The sequence below is a fragment of the Nomia melanderi genome, chromosome 8 (genome assembly GCF_051020985.1).
Source record: "Nomia melanderi isolate GNS246 chromosome 8, iyNomMela1, whole genome shotgun sequence".
Taxonomy (NCBI): domain Eukaryota; kingdom Metazoa; phylum Arthropoda; class Insecta; order Hymenoptera; family Halictidae; genus Nomia; species Nomia melanderi.
This window is the reverse complement of record NC_135006.1, coordinates 11,994,539-12,011,479: the sequence shown is the minus strand read 5'-3', so window position 1 is coordinate 12,011,479 and position 16,941 is coordinate 11,994,539. Positions and strand designations below refer to the sequence as shown.

Genomic DNA, 16,941 nt, shown 5'->3' with positions numbered 1-16,941 from the left:
CGATCACAGTTACGAAATAAATCACAGGGGTCGATTATTAACACGTTGAACGCCGCACGGTTTCATAGAACAAAATACACAAAATGGTGAAGATGTAATACTAAATCATTTGATTAAATCGAATTGTTATTACTGCACATTCATCCATCTGAATGTCACCGCATTAAGCAGCATTATTTATAATATAGAAATGTTTCGAAATAATCATCGTTTAACACTATGTTTACGGGCATTTATTGTACACTTCATTCTATTATTCCTAAAAGAATTGATGCTCGTTCATTTAGATTGTGGAAACTGGAGATTTGATAGTAGGTAATTGGGGCACATGTCAGTGTGCTCGCATCAATCAAAATCGACGTAAACATTTACAAAATAATATTTCTAGAATCCAATATGCATCAATTTGACGCGTTGCGTCAACCTAGTGTTAATTAACCCATTGCCTCATAATAAACTCGCGACGAACATTTTCAATAGAATTCACTGAACATAAATATTACCTAATTCTTACCAATTAAAATAAAATATTATTCTTCTGTTACTAATTATTATTTTGCAGGGCAAACGTAGACGTAGAAAATGCATACAATTTTTCTCTTTCTCCGATCAATTATCACTGACAAAGTTGTTATATCGATCACAATTGAAAAGTGAATCATAAGGCAAGGGGTTAAGTGAACTATAGTAATTCGATTTGGTCATCGGTGACCCCCACGGCGTTCAACGTGTTAATCGAGGAAATCCTCGTCGGTGTAACGCGACGGGGAACCGCCGTGGAAGAAAGAAAAGGAGAAAACGGTGTTCCGATTTTCTCGGAACCGGCGTGTCGGTGATCGATACCGGAACGGCCGTAGATAGCGATCGCGAGCACCTGTTTTAAACGGCCGAAACTTTTGACCACCCTCGCGGCCCGTGTTTCAAGGAATCGTCGCGATTCTTGGTAGGCGGCGGACGAGGAATCGCGGAGGGGTGGAAAGAATACAGGGGCGGGAGGGCGGCGGCGGCGGCGGCGGAGGAGAGTCGAAGAAGTCGGGTGGAAGGAGGCGGACGGCAGACAAATGAGTCGGGCCGCGGGTCCCTGCGACTCGTTTAATCAAAGTTTGGGATGCGTGTTACCTCGGTCCCGTACTAACTACGCCCGATCATGCCACGGGTTCAAACGGGAACTACGGCCTTGGTGTCTCGCGGCGACCTCGTCGCATCTTGACTCTTCGCGGATTTCATTCTCCTTTAACCCTTTGCGCTCGAGAGGCGACTCTCAGTCACTAGACTTAATATAGCAAATTATAGTCTTATATAGAATATTATGCTATATTTCTTAATTTACCTACGGTTTCTTGTTTGTTAGTTTCAAAGAAGATTAGAAATTTCTAATGAAAAACTTCCAAGTGCAAAGGATTAACACTAAAACAGACAAATCGACCTAGCTTTCTTCTAGAAATATTGTAAAAGTGTGATTATCGAGATTTTCATTGCCTTATATTTTTTAATCCTTTGCGCTCGAGAGGTGACTCTGAGTCACCACTAGACTTAATATAGCAAATTATAGTCTTATATAGAATATTATGCTATATTTCTTAATTTACCTACGGTTTCTTGTTTGTTAGTTTCAAAGAAGATTAGAAATTTCTAATGAAAAACTTCCAAGTGCAAAGGATTAACACTAAAACAGACAAATCGACCTAGCTTTCTTCTAGAAATATTGTAAAAGTGTGATTATCGAGATTTTCATTGCCTTATATTTTTTAATCCTTTGCGCTCGAGAGGTGACTCTGAGTCACCACTAGACTTAATATAGCAAATTATAGTCTTATATAGAATATTATGCTATATTTCTTAATTTACCTACGGTTTCTTGTTTGTTAGTTTCAAAGAAGATTAGAAATTTCTAATGAAAAACTTTCAAGTGCAAAGGATTAACACTAAAACAGACAAATCGACCTAGCTTTCTTCTAGAAATATTGTAAAAGTGTGATTATCGAGATTTTCATTGCCTTATATTTTTTAACCCTTTGCGCTCGAGAGGTGACTCAGTCGTCACGTGATTCGATACAACAAAACTATGAATTTGAATATTTAACCCTTTGAACTCTGTAGGCCCCAATATTGCACCAGTTATAATATTAAATATTTTAATGAATCAAAGATATTAAATGCTGCATAGTTCTAGTGTTAAAAGTATTATATATTCGAAATGATCTTGAAGATAAATGGTTTCACTTGAATTCTCTAAGAAATATCCAAAAAACCTGAAAATACTCTATTGCTACAATGTTTATAGGGATTACATGTCAACTATATTAAATGCTGCACAGTTCTAGTGTTAAAAGTATTATATATTCGAAATGATCTTGAAGATAAATGGTTTCACTTGAATTCTCTAAGAAATGTCCAAAGAAACTGAAAACAGTCTGTTTATTACAATTTTTACAGGGATTACATGTCAACCATATTAAATGCTGCACAGTTCTAGTGTTAAAAGTATTATATATTCGAAATGATCTTGAAGATAAATGGTTTCACTTGAATTCTCTAAGAAATATCCAAAGAAACTGAAAGCAATCTGTTTATTACAATTTTTACAGGGATTACATGTGAATCGTATTAAACGCTCGGTAGTTCTAGTGTTAAACGAGCACGTCTCGTTGGACGAGAGCGATCCAAGTTTTTCCGTCGCGGGTTTCGCTCTTTGTCGATCAGCCCTCCCCGGACCATGTTTGAACAGAGAAATCTAGGGCTCGTCGCGGCCGTGGTAGTCGCCCGGTCGCATTCACCGCGGCGTAATATCAATAATTACACACAGCCGCTGGAAATATCGGTTTCCATTACCGCAAGAAAAGTTCAAAGAACTGCCACAATTTCGCAATGTATCTGTCGCAAAACCATGACCCATTTACCATAAACGACGTCATCGTCGTTACACCGATTCTTTCACACCTTCTTCGGCGTTCTAAATCGACGATTCGGATGAGATTAATGGGAACGACGGATACGATCATCGTGACAAGTTATCGGAGACTTCTGCTTCCATAGAAAGATACGTAAACGCGTACGCTTCAGCGTCGCGAGTAAAAGAAACGAACGGAAACAGGGTTGCTTGTAAAACGAAACATTCTTTATTATCCGACTATAGCCTTTCCATAACAAACGTTATAAACAAACTGAAAGTTGCGAAAAACAGATTCCAATCAACAAAGTGTATCCTACCACAAATCTTCTCAATAAACAATACTTCCACCTTCCAATTGAAGCATAAACTCTGAAGCACCACCTTAACCCTTTGAGGACGAATGTCGACATTTTGACAAGATTGAATTTTGATATTTGGAATATTATGTTGTAAACAAATGATTTAATTGGCGAAAGATCGGTAGCTAGTTTCTTTTTCTTTATTATCTAAGCATTGACGTATAATTTGGCTTTATCTACTGAAGGTTTCGTATAATGTAAAGAACAGTCGTCAAAGGGTTAAATCGTTGTCTTACAATATCATATCAGCCTCCAGATTCCAAATACAACACAACAAATATAAATATTACTTAACCCCTCGAACTCCTAATCGAACATCACCATCGACTGCAATCTTTCTACCAAATCAGATAATAAAACATCTCCGTCAACCGCGACTGAATTACTTCCCGCGTGCCAGTCCACAAATCTAAACCTGGAAAACCAAAAGCAACCCACAGCAATCCTCTCGATAAACAATCGCCGAGATCCTCGCCCCAAATGCAACACACCAAATATAAATACCCCTTAACCCCTCCAACTCCTAATCGAACATCACCATCGACTGCAGTCTTTCTACCAAACCAAACAATAAAACATCTCCGTCAACCGCGACTGAATTACTTCCCGCGTGCCAGTCCACAAATCTAAACCTGGAAAACCAAAAGCAACCCCACCCACAGCAATCCTCTCGATAAACAATCGGCGAGACCCTCACCCCGAGGACATCACCGAGAGTCCCGAGGAGGACTCGTGCCTAACGCGCGAAAAGACTCGCGGCGGGGGCGCGCGAGGGAAACGGAACGAAAAAGCGAAAAAGGGAAGGGAACCGGGGAGACAGAGAAGTCGGCGCGATAGTGGGGAGGCCAGAGAGAGAGGAGAGAGGCGGAGAGAATCCGCGGTGCGCGTCTGGCCACTCTATAATTTGTCGGGGTGAGTTACCGCCCTTGTCTTTGCTTAGCGCTGGGGCGTTCGTTGCCGTTTGGCTCTCTCTCCCGGTGATGCTATCGGCGCATACCTCGCTAGACAGGTGGCCACCCCGTGACACCCACACCCGCGAACACCCGCACACAGACGCGACACGCGGACGAGCGTCTACCCGCGCACGCAACGAGGCGCACGCACAGCCTCTCCCCGAAGGCTCGTGAATCGTGCCGCGCGTCGCATGCGTGTAAAACGGGCCCCACTCCGTCCTCGCCCGCCCCCCTCCCCGGCGGCCCGTTCGTTTCGGCCCAACGCGTGGTTTTTTCGTTGCCCGATTCGTCCCTCCGACGAAAAGTTATCACGCCGCCTGTTCCACACCCACGTACTCCCCTTGCGAGCGCGCGCTCGCCGCGGGATCATGCTAATTCCCCGATGGATTAGGAGGGACCCCGGCCATCACGATAACGGGCCCGTTGCTACTCGGGACGGGAGTTATGGGACTCGCGGTACCCGTGGGAAATTCTCCGTTTTAGGGAGATCTGCGTTTTAGTTTGATGGAATGCTCGATCCTTTTTAACCACTTGCGCTGGAAAGACGTGCCACGCACGCCGAGACGTTGCTACCTGAAAATTCTCAATGATGCCTTTCACGCATTGATAATCTTGTTGCGTTATTAGATTACTTCGAAATGTATCACTCTGTACAGAATGATTAACAAAATTAGTGTACATATCAGTGTAAAATAGGTAAAAGCAAAATTCGTCGCAGGAGACTTTGCCAAGTTTCTGAATTCAGTTCCAGCGCGAGTGGTTAACATAGTAAATGCAGTGTCAGTCACTGATGATGACTGACGCTGAATTGGTTGGAGAGAATTGTAATGTGTAAGGTAATCGATGTTGGATCAAGGTGTTTAATAATGATAGCTGATAATGTATTGCAAAGATTGGAATGCTGAATAGTGAATAATTGTTGGTATTTCTCTTTGTTGGGAAAGATGACTAGAGAAGGGGTCAAGATTTTTGCAGCGATTAATGTGTTAATTAATGTGAACTATGGACGGTTGCTTCATCCTTTTGAATTAAATATTATTCTTCTGTTATCAATTATTACAGTTTGGTACGAAGATTGATGTACAATATGCCTATAGTTTTGTTATTTTCGTTAATGACTCATTAATGGGAAAGATGAATCCTGAATCCAAAGATGAAAAAAATGATCCTCTTGTAATTAATAATTTACTAAGGAAAAAAAACAAAATTATAGGCATATTCTATATCAATCTTTGCTCCAAATTGTGAACGTTATTCTTCTGATATCAATTATTACACCTTGGAGCAAAGATTGACATAGAATATGCCTATAATTTTGTTTCTTCCCTCAAAAAATTATCAATAGCAAAAAGATCATGTTTTTCATCTTTGCATTCACGATGCATCTTTGTCATTAATGATCCGTTAAGGAGAAAAGGCAAAATGATAAGCATATTCTATATCAATCTTCACTCCAAAGTATGATAATTGATAACAGAAGAATAATATTCAATTCGAATAGAAAAGAATCGAGTAATGTTCATGCTTGATAAATTCTATTAAAAATCTCCGCGACACGTGATTGTAAGTGGTTAAAGAATTCGCTTCCAACCATCTCACGCAACAATTTCTAAAAGCAAAATCTAAATTGTTCATTTCCGGACGCCTCCGAGCGACTCGTACATCGAATCCTATATGCCCGAACCCGGAGTACCGTCTCGGTAGAGCGATGGCGGCCGGGGTTCCCCGGGCCGATTGAAAAATCGACAACAGGAGTGACGAGACCGGGTCGGTCGTCTCGTCTCGCGGCGTGTCAGGTGCCCGCGGCCCGTTGCCAGCATTGTTTTTTCTCCCCCGGGCCCCTCCCTTGTTCCGTGAGGTGACGAGGGGGCGAGAAAGGGTCAGCCTCGACAAGCGGGGCACCACGCGGCGTCCGTGTCAGTGGGGGGCCCCGTGGATGGGCCCCGATGCCCGCCCACATCGCGGCCCCGGGTCCCGGGCCGCCCTATCCGATCCCGAAATCCCCGATCTTTCGGCCACGATAAACCCTCCGCGGGCCGGATATTTATTATTTGTAATTTACGTCGTGAGATCCGGCTCGTTAAGGGCCCCGGGCCCGGCGGGGCCCTAACTCGGTGAGCTAGAACGGATCAACGGCCGCGATCCGTATCGGCGTCGGCCGAAGATCGTTACCTCGGCCGGGGAAAATCTGTTTAGGTGTTTCATTATCGGCCTCGGAGGAGGGCCGGGGACCTTCTACGGGTTCCCGGGTGGAAAACACTTGTAAACAAACCGCCTGGTAACGGGAAGCTACTCTCCACGGGCCAACGGTGGCGCTCCCGCCACACACGAAGACCGTTCGGCCACTTTGAACGCTTTCACGCTGATAGCTCCTAATGGAGCCGTCTCGGCGAGAAGCTGAGGAACTACCGGCGCGGTCGCGTACGCGAAGGCGATCGCGATTGCTGGAATAATTGCATCGTTGACTTTTAGTTTCGACTCGCTCCGTGCTGATTGTATTGGGGAAATTGGGTGGGTTCTTCGAGGAGTCTGGGAAGGAGAGATTGTTAGGGGAATTTTGTAGGTTTTAGCGGTGTGACGGGGTCTATTCTTCGATTGTTCTTTGAGGATGGATTGGATGTGTGTAGGTGTAAGATTATAAGCGGAGAATTGATTTATTGGAATGACAATGGTTTAACACCTCCTGTGACTACCTTTTGAATTGCGATCGATACAACTACTTTGTCGTTAAGGATTTATTGGAAGTAAGGGAAAATTCCAGTGTTGTCAACGTTTGCCCTAAGGTGTAATCATTGATAACAGAATGATCGACGAATCGAGTAATATTGAAGTTCGTACAATTCTATCTGAAACCTTCGCGAGTCCGGCGCGACATCGGCCAAGAGGTTAAGAGTTTAAGAGTCCAATGAATTCAGCTTCCTCTGACGAAGCTTCACACACTGGAAAGTCCTCGCCCCAGAGAATCTAGCTAGAAACCGCGGTTCGACGATGCTCAAAAGCACGCCAAACTCCGTCCAACAAGGATCCACCAACACACAACTCGCTGCAGCTCAGCGCGAGCGAGCGTCCCACCGAAAAGCCGGCCGCAGTTCCCAAGCGTCGATCGAGCAATCCAGGGAACGGAGGTCTACGAAAACCCAAGGTCGCCGATCGCAAAAACACCGATCCATCCGAAGGAACGGCGCGCCGGCCGAAAAGAGCTAGAAAGAGCAAAGCCGACGGTGCGGCGGCGGGGAGAGGGGAAAGGGAACGCGAAGAAAAAAGCGAGAGGAAAAACACGAGGAGAATCGTGTACCGAGACAAAAAGCGCGCGCGAGCGTGGAGAGCGAACGGCGGGGAGAGGTGAACGGTGCGTGATGGAGGTGGCGAAGAAGTTTGCCGAGCAGAGGAAGCGAGAGGGACGGCGAAAGGAGACTGCGTCGACGTCGTCGTCGTCGGCGGCGGCGGCGGTAGTGGTGGTGGCGGTCGAGCAGCGGGGGGAGGAGGACGGAGAGGAGGAGGAGGAGGAGTAGGAGGAGGAGAGTGAAAAAGAGAGAGGCACCGAGTAATTTAACACCGGAAGCGTCTTGAGCGTGACGCCACCCTGAAGGTGCAGGATACGCGTCGAGGATAGGTAGGCAGGAGGTGGGGCAAAGAAGGTGGAGGCGATGGCGATGGTGCACACAGCCAGTCGGTGGGAGTCGGTAGGTACTCGAGGCCGCCATGCAAGGCGAGCTTCCTTCGTGTGCCTCTGTCCGTCCGTCCGTCCGTCCGTCCGTCCCGTGCGTCTCCTTCCAGCGAGAGCCACCGGCCGAGCACGCTGTCCTCGTCTGAATTCGGTCTCCTTCTACGGAGAGAGCGTGTCTTTGCAACACACCGGTTGTGTCCAGTCCAGAGCTTCCTTCATGCATCCGTCTGCTTCCCTCCAGCGTCTAGAACCTTTTTCTTCACCTACCTCTCTCTCTCTCTCTCTCTCTCTCTCTTCTCCGGCTACGTGTAAACCTTCCTTTCCTTCTCTCTTTCTTTTTCTGTTCGGTCGTTTTCTCTCTACCGTTTTTGCGCTCTTCCCGTTTTTTTTCCGACGTTTTTCTCGGACGACTTTTTACGCACAGCTGAAGGGAGAGAGATAGATCGAGAGGGGGACGAGGGATAAAGGAGAAAGAGGGACACGCCCTTCCCGACTCTCGTCTTACAATTAGGGGATTAGGATGTCTGGCTTGATAACGAGGCTGACCCTCGCCGGCTTGTTCCACTGAGTTTCGGGGCTGACTGCCACCTACCGGCCTGCCCGCTCGCCCGCGGTCTTGTTCCACTTTTTCGGGGGCCGAGGGGTACAACTTACTCCGCGGCTCCTCGCGAGGATCGCGCGGGAAGCTTCGGGCTTGCCGGGAGCGTTGCGACTGTTTCGTTGATGGGTTCGATGACGGAGGTTCGAGGGGGAGATTCGATGGACGTTGAGTTTCGTGGATGCTGTTCGTTGGGGGTTTTCGTTGATTTTTGTTGGGCAATCGGGGGGATACGGTGATTCTATGGTTTTGGGATCTGGATTGCGAGGCTGTGTACGAAGGAGTGTTTACGTATAGTTGGGAGTGATAGAGTGAAGTGTACGATTAACGTTCGTGGATCTAGGGTTAACGTCATTTGTTTTCTCGATCGTAGTATTTTGTTAACACGTTGAATTCAAATCGCCGAAGAGCAATCGCATTGAGAAACTTGATTTTGAATAAAAATATTTAGTAACGTGAGTAGCTAGATCATAGAGTGATATGACTATTGTAATACTAAATCATTAATAATTTATCACTTTCACTTTTCAAAATGCTAGAAATTCTCGTGACAGTCAACCTGTTAAATGCAACGATTATTTTGAATATTTTATTGAGAAAACGGTTCCTGAATGTTCTGTTATACTTTGTAGCTTTGAACAACAGCGTCCACAGCGTTAGTTTCATTTTCAAATTCATTTGGTGACGTATATGTTCAATTGTGAACACAAGAAATGCAGATGAACAATCTCTATATAATGCAAGGGGTTAACCCTTAAAAGTTTTTCACTTGAAATATTCTATACTCTCTAATAAGATATAAACAAGATTCTTCAAAATGAATTTAACAAGAAATCATATATAAATTAGATAAAGCTATTTTCTTTCAATATTTCACGTATAGATACACTATACAAAAGTGAATGCTAAATCCCAAAGATTTATGATTTCGCTGTATCAGATCGTCTGGCGACCGAGAGTCGCCTCTCGAGTGCAAGGGGCTAAAGGATCGCAAAGTTAGACACGGTGATATCGGAATCATCACCTGCCCCGTCCGAAATGATCCATCATCCTCGATACAGTTCCCACCATCGCGTCGAACTTCCTCCGTGAGACTTTTCTGTCTCCTCCGCAGGTTCCGTCTCCGTCGACCGCTACCAATCCTCTCCTCCCCCCTCCCCCCCCAGCGTGTCCGGCCCGTCAGTGTGTAGCCGATCTTACGTACTGCGGAGCATGTACACGGGCTGGATGTAAGTACGTACCTACCTACGCCCAACGGGGATTGAATTACCACCGCGAGCCCCTATGTGGCAACTCTCTTACTTAACCTACCGTCGGGAACTGTATCGACACATTTTTCTTCCGCGGGGTGTCCCGCAAACGGGCCAGCCTCTCTCTCGCTGGCTAGACTTCTGATCGAGGATTTTAACCCTCTGCACTCGACAGTATTTTTCGTCGCAAATATTCTGTTATCTTCCGACGAAATATTAGCCCTTTGTACTCGAAAGTTTTTCGTTGCAAACATTCTGTTATCTTCTGACGAAGTATTAACCCTTTGTACTAAACAATACTTTTCATTAGAAACATTCTATTATTTTCTGACGAAATACTGACGCCCTTGCACTCAATAATATTTTTCGTCGCAAATATTCTGTTATCTTCCGACGAAATATTAGCCCTTTGTACTCGAAAGTTTTTCGTTGCAAACATTCTGTTATCTTCTGACGAAGTATTAACCCTTTGTACTAAACAATACTTTTCATTAGAAACATTCTATTATTTTCTGACGAAATACTGACGCCCTTGCACTCAATAATATTTTTCGTTGCAAATATTCTGTTATCTTCTGACGAAATATTAACGTTTCGCACTCGAAAGTTTGTCACTTGAAACATTCAATACTTTCCAGTTTGACGTGGACAAGATTCTTTAAAATTAATTTCTCAAGAAATCACATAAATTAGGGTGCAAAGCTATTATCTTCCAATATTTCACGTATTGATGCAGTATTTTAACCCTCTGCACTCGACAATATTTTTTATTGCAAACACTCAATTACCTTCTGACGAAATATTAACGCTTTGCACTCGAAACTTTTTCACTTGAAACATTCAATACTTTCCAGTTAGATGTAGACGAGATTCTTTAAACTTATTTATGGAAATATTTCATAGCTTAAATAAACTAGCTAACAGAGTAACGTAAGCATTGCAATACCAAATAATAAATAACTGTTCCTGTTTATCTATGCTACAAGAGTAAGCGATACATAAAATTCTGAAGGTTCTCATGGCAGTCGACGTGTTAACTGTGGATACAGGTAGGAATTATAAGACATGATGTTCGCTCGAATTTTGGTTCGTTACTGTTCCTTTTTCCTGATCGCGCAGTTTTTAATCTTGCGTTTTGTGCTTTTTAGATGAAGTATAATGTATAGTTACTGGAATAGATAATTGTAATATAAGGTTCGGGAAATATTAATGTAGTTATGAAAATGATGATGTAAACTCTGAATATCATACTTATCTTCTTCCCTCTCGTTTTTGATCTTCTGTTGTTTTTAGATGGAGTTTAATGTATGGTTACCGGAACAGACAATCACAATATAAGGTTGAGAAGATATTAATGTACTTATGAAAATGATAATGCAATCCGTGAACGATATTGTTATCAAAGTAACGGTACAGTTTTCCGAGTGATATTTTCATCATTGAAACAATATTGCAGTTGCTGGGGCCACAGTTTATCAAATGATAATCCTCCAATGATATAGCTTTCGAAATGATATTTCAATCAACGAATATTGTTGTTACCAAGGCAATGCTACAGTTTCCAAAATGACGCTGCAATTCCCAAAACAATTTTGTAGTTCTCAGCATGACATGCACTTTCTAAGGTGCTACTGCAGTTTCCAAGGGAATGCTGTATTTCTCGAAGTGGCAGTGTCTTGTGACTGACACGACATTATTATACGCAAACATACTGACACGCAAAATTATACTATCCTAGTTACACGAGTGATAAATCAAGTATCATTGTCAAATCGCGGATGCACGTATGTACATTTATGATACACGTATATGTATGAAACATCCGTACACTTTAATCGGCAGCCGACGGACGCCGACTCACTCGTTTCTCAACAATAAACATCCTTTCTTTACATTTAAGAAGTGTATTCTCATTTTCATTTTCTTGACATTTGTACACGTTATTTCCAGATGATCAATAAAAACTATCGAACGGACCGCGAATTTTTCTGTGAGACACACCTTCGCGCTATTCGTTTGCTAAAAATCGAAACGAAAGAATGATTTGGTTCTTCCGTTAATTGTTCCATCGGTTTCCATTGTACTGAAAGTCCAAGGTAAAAGAAAATCATCGGCAGATAATATATTAAAGTTTTTATTATAGCCTTTGCTCGTTCGAGGCTATCGAGGCTGCTCCCGAGCGAATTAGTTTCTTACGATTTACCGCTAATAAATAACGAACAGACGGTGGTTTAATGAATTTAATGTTCAATTGTAACGCGTCGGAAACTTTCTTAAGGATCCGACCGAATCGTTTCCGTTAGGCGATCGACTGCGTTATTCCCGTCGACTGCGGCCGCTCGGTTCCGCGACGCGTTTATCGGAATCGTGAGAACTCGACGAGTTTCCGATCGAGATAACGCGTTTTGACGAATGGGAACCGCATCGACGACGACTGCATGATATATGCGCCAATGTTATATCATTCGTAATAGAACCGTCGATGCCTTTCGTTGCGCCAACTTCAGTGTCGCGGCAATAGAACGAATAGTTGTTTCACTGGCTGTTTAATCTCGTCTTACCGGTTTTAATTGTAGAATTATAGAATTATAGAGTTATAGAGTTATAGAGTTGTAGAGTTATAGAGTTATAGATTATAGAGTTATAGTGTTATAGAGTTATAGATTACAGAGTTATAGAGTTATAGAGTTACACAGTTATACAGTTATACAGTTATAGAGATATAGAGATATAGAGATATAGAATTTTAGAACTATAGAATTTTAGAGCTATAGAATTTTAGAGTATAAACTTTTAGAGTTATAAAGTTATAAAGTTATAGAATTATAGAATTATAGAATTATAGAATTATAGAATTATAGAACTATAGAATTATAGAATTATAGAATTATAGAATTATAGAAATATAGAATTATAGAACTATAGAATTATAGAAATATAGAATTATAGAACTATAGAATTATAGAATTATAGAATTATAGAATTATAGAATTATAGAATTATAGAATTATAGAATTATAGAATTATAGAATTATAGAATTATAGAATTATAGAATTATAGAATTATAGAATTATAGAATTATAGAATTATAGAATTATAGAATTATAGAATTATAAAGTTATAGAATTATAAAGTTATAGAATTATAAAGTTCTGGAATTATAGAATTATAGAATTATAGAGTTATAGAATTAGGAGAAGAATAAACGTAAAACAGATAAAATTAAGGGAAATCAACATCCAACGAAAGAAAACCTGTATTTTTTATATAGATACTATTTTACGTCAATCAGTAATACAATTCAAATCAAACGTTTCGTTTTCTTCAAAATATCGAAACTTACCAGGGAATATAGCTCGAACAAGAACAAACGAAAATACTAAAATAAATTGTACGATTCTAGTCAGGGAGTTTAATAGTGGGTCTGTTCATTGCTCGCCATTTCTACTTACACCGCTCACAGATTACGTTCGCGGATATCGGGTGTCGTTTCAAAATCAATTTTTCCGAGCCGAGATACCGCATTTCCGATTTATTCCTCATCGTTACTCCGACATTTTTACCCCGCCAATTGAAATCGTTCTCGACGTGTCCAACAATTTGAACGACGATGGAAAAACGAAATACATTCAATTTCTTTTTTACGCCATAGATACGTTTCGTGGAAAACAAAATTCGTGTAAAAAATATAAACTGTACCTTCGGGAAAATAGAGACTGGCCCCTGGTCTATGAAATCCATATGAAAATTTATATGGAATCAATTCGACTTTGCGTGAAAAAAGAAAATTAATTTGTTTCTAATTCGTGTTGAATCAAAAGGAATCGCGTAAGAGGAGAAAAGGGATTCGTGTTACATCGAAATCATGGAAAAAGGAGAGAATAATTCGTGGTAAATTAATATTGTGCATGAAGGGAAAAATAATGCGGGTTAAATAGAAACTTTGGAGAAAAAAGAAAATAATTTGTGTTAAATTATATTGTGCAAGAAGGGAAAAATTCGTGTTATGTCGAAATCATGGAAAAACGAGAAAATACTTCGTGTTAAATCGAAATGTTGGAAAAACGATAAAACAATTTGTGTTAAATTAATATTGTGCGAGAAGGGAAAAATAATTCGTGTTGAATCGAAATTTTGGAAAAAGTGGAAAATAATTCGTATAAAATTAATATTGTTCATGAAGGAAAAAATAATTCGTATTAAACCGAAATTTTGGAAAGACGAGGAAACAATTCGTGTAAAATTAATATTGTGCAAGAAGGAAAAAATAATTCGCGTTAGGTCGAAACCATGGAAAAAGAGGGAAATAATTCGTGTTAAATTAATATTGTGCGAGAAGGGAAAAATAATTCGTGTTAAATCCAAGTCGTGTAAAAACGGAATTGGGTGTAAACATCGCTATGCCTCGGAGAGAGAAATTACCGCACAGTGGTGCGAATTCCAGATCCAGCCGACAATAAAATTAACAGCGGAGACAGCGCGGAATTTTTTAATTCACCGTGAATTCCGAATGGAAACGAATAAATGTCTCCATCGCCGCCCGTTTTCGAGAAATTCCCGTTCCGTCTAGAGTGTCCCGTCCACTAATGAAATTCTCGGAGAAACAAACGCGAACACCTCGGGACGGTGCAACCGGAATACTCTTTTAACACTGAACGTGCCACGCCCGGTTTTAAAATTTGATTTAAAATCCTTATTTCATTGTTGTTTCTTTCGTTCGTTTCACTTTACGACGATTGCTTATGCTGTCCGATTGGATCGGTTTTTCAATTTTTGCCATTCCCTTTGTTTCCTTTCTTCGCCGAGGAAATTTGATTGTTTCATTTGTCTACCTTTATCTCGTACCCGATCATCTGACAGATTGTGGACCGACGAAGTGACTTACGTGGTTTGAAAGGATTATTATTAAAAAGTATTCTTAATAATTCTATTGTCAATTGGATAATTTGAGAATTCTTCTTTTACAATCGTTGGAACGTTACAAAATGGTATTCAAGAAATTTGTTGAACAAGTTCCTACACCAACGCGTCAATTAAGATACAAATCAATCGAAATTTCAATAAATACACGCTTATTGATAATGAATTACTGGAAAATTCGAATTTCCAAAATCCGACTGTATACATCCGAGTCATTCAGTTCACGAATAACCAAAGCTTCAACATCAATAACATTCCATCAAACGCATCAAATCTCTCCAGACAAAACACAACAAAAATCATCATAAAATGAACATCTAACTCTCAACGTACCAATCTCTACTCAAAATTCCAATAAAACCAAAACTCCATCAATAATAACATCCTAACGCATCAAATCTCTTCAAACAGATAAACAAAAATCAAACCAAAAAGATTCACAAAATTCCAAACTCACTATCACATCTAACTCTCAACCTACCAATCCCTCCTTAAAATTCAAAACAAAACCAAAGTTCCATCAATAATAACATCCTAACGCAAACAGACCAAAAAAAATCAAACCAAAAAGACTCGCAAAATTCCAAACTCACTGTCGCGCCTAACTCTCAACCTACCAATCCCTGCTTAAAATTCAAAACAAAACCAAAGTTCCATCAATAATAACATCCTAACGCAAACAGACCAAAAAAAATCAAACCAAAAAGACTCGCAAAATTCCAAACTCACTATCGCGCCTAACTCTCAACCTACCAATCCCTCCTTAAAATTCAAAACAAAACCAAAGTTCCATCAATAATAACATCCTAACGCATCAAATCCCCCGAAACAGACCAAAAATAATCAAACCAAAAGAACTCGCAAAATTCTAAAGTCACTATCACGCCTAACTCTCGACGCGTCTATCATCTTGCCGCGAACACGCGCAGAGTGCCAACAGCGGTGCCCTGAAGATTCCAGGGAGCCGAGAACCGAACGCGTGCGTCATTTCCGCGAAACGACGGAACCGACAAAGATGCGTGTTCCCATCAGGCGGTTCTTTCCCCCGTAAAATTGATTTCGCCGAAAAAAAGAAGGAGAAACGTCCGAATCGAACGCCGGGACACGGCGCGCGGCGCCGAAAGAACGGGATCGTCCGTCGGGGATGGGACTTGTCGTTGGCCGTCTGACGGGGAACGAGAGGAACACCTGGGCGAACGGTGGTCCCGGCGAGGCCGGAGTTTAATGCCGTGCAACGCACACCGGCGCACCGAGCCGTGGTGCGGTGGTTGCATTCCGGCCGGTAATGAGCGAACAACAAAATGAAAGGAAGGAGGTGAAGAGAGGCTGCCGGATTTCGATTCGTCATTAAGCTTTCAGCCGGGAGGATTCGAGGCGAACGGATACGCCAGGTTGATCTAACGCCAGCCAGGTGGATTTAATTCCAGCCGGGAGTTTATGGAACTGCCGTCTCTAATCTTCGATTGCATCGTTAAGTTTCAGGCGGATGGGATGCTCTCTCTTACTCTCTGTCCTTCTCTTACGCTCTTTCGTTCTCTCTCCTTCTCGATGGACTAGGTACCGGTTTTATTAAGAACTCCACGGATTAGAAGCCGGGAGGAACACCGTGGCACGTCGTGGCGCGCGACCTTAACGAGGAACGCAAGCGGAAGCCCCGTTAATTAATTTGAAATCGGTCGCGTTGCTAATTGCGTGTCTCCGGCAGGCCCGGCCCGAGACGGCTCGGGAAAAGCGGTTTTAATTTAATTCGCGGATACCTCGTTCCCCTACCGTGCGAGCGAGTTAATATAACTGTATTCATTGGATCTCGCCCCCCTCCAGCGAGCCACGCGCGCAACGCTATACGCTAACTATATTATTGCAACGTTTATTTAATTAACCCCTTGCTTTATGGTTCCTTCGGTAACTATTCATGCAAGAGGCTGCTGCTGCTGCTGCTGCTGCTGTGCGTGTCCGTGAATATGTGTGTAGAGGAGAATGATAACGAATCGTGGAACGATTTAGCCCCCGCAATGAATACGATTATAATTTAATTTACACTTCGCGTTACCTTGCGTAATAGGGTTTCTAGCCGGGGCGTCCGGCCGAGACGCGAAATTAGAAATCTGGATCGAGACGCAGGCGAAATGCGAGCGTGCCTGTACACTCCGCGCGGAATATCGTTTTCGGCGAGTTCTGTGTTTTATCGGCTGATTTTCGAGGAGGCGGGTTAGTGGCGATTAACCCCTCGGCGTGCAATATCGTGCGAGGCGCGCGATGAAGATTTTAAATAGAATTTAGCGAGAATAAATGTTACTCGT

General features: G+C 42.2%; 1 protein-coding gene across 4 annotated transcripts in view; it reads right to left on the bottom strand.

Moving 5' to 3' along the window:
* LOC143174758 (uncharacterized) overlaps positions 1 to 16,941 on the bottom strand; it is a 124,175-nt gene that overhangs the window by 13,941 nt on the left and 93,293 nt on the right. The gene's annotated exons all lie outside the window — the stretch shown is intronic.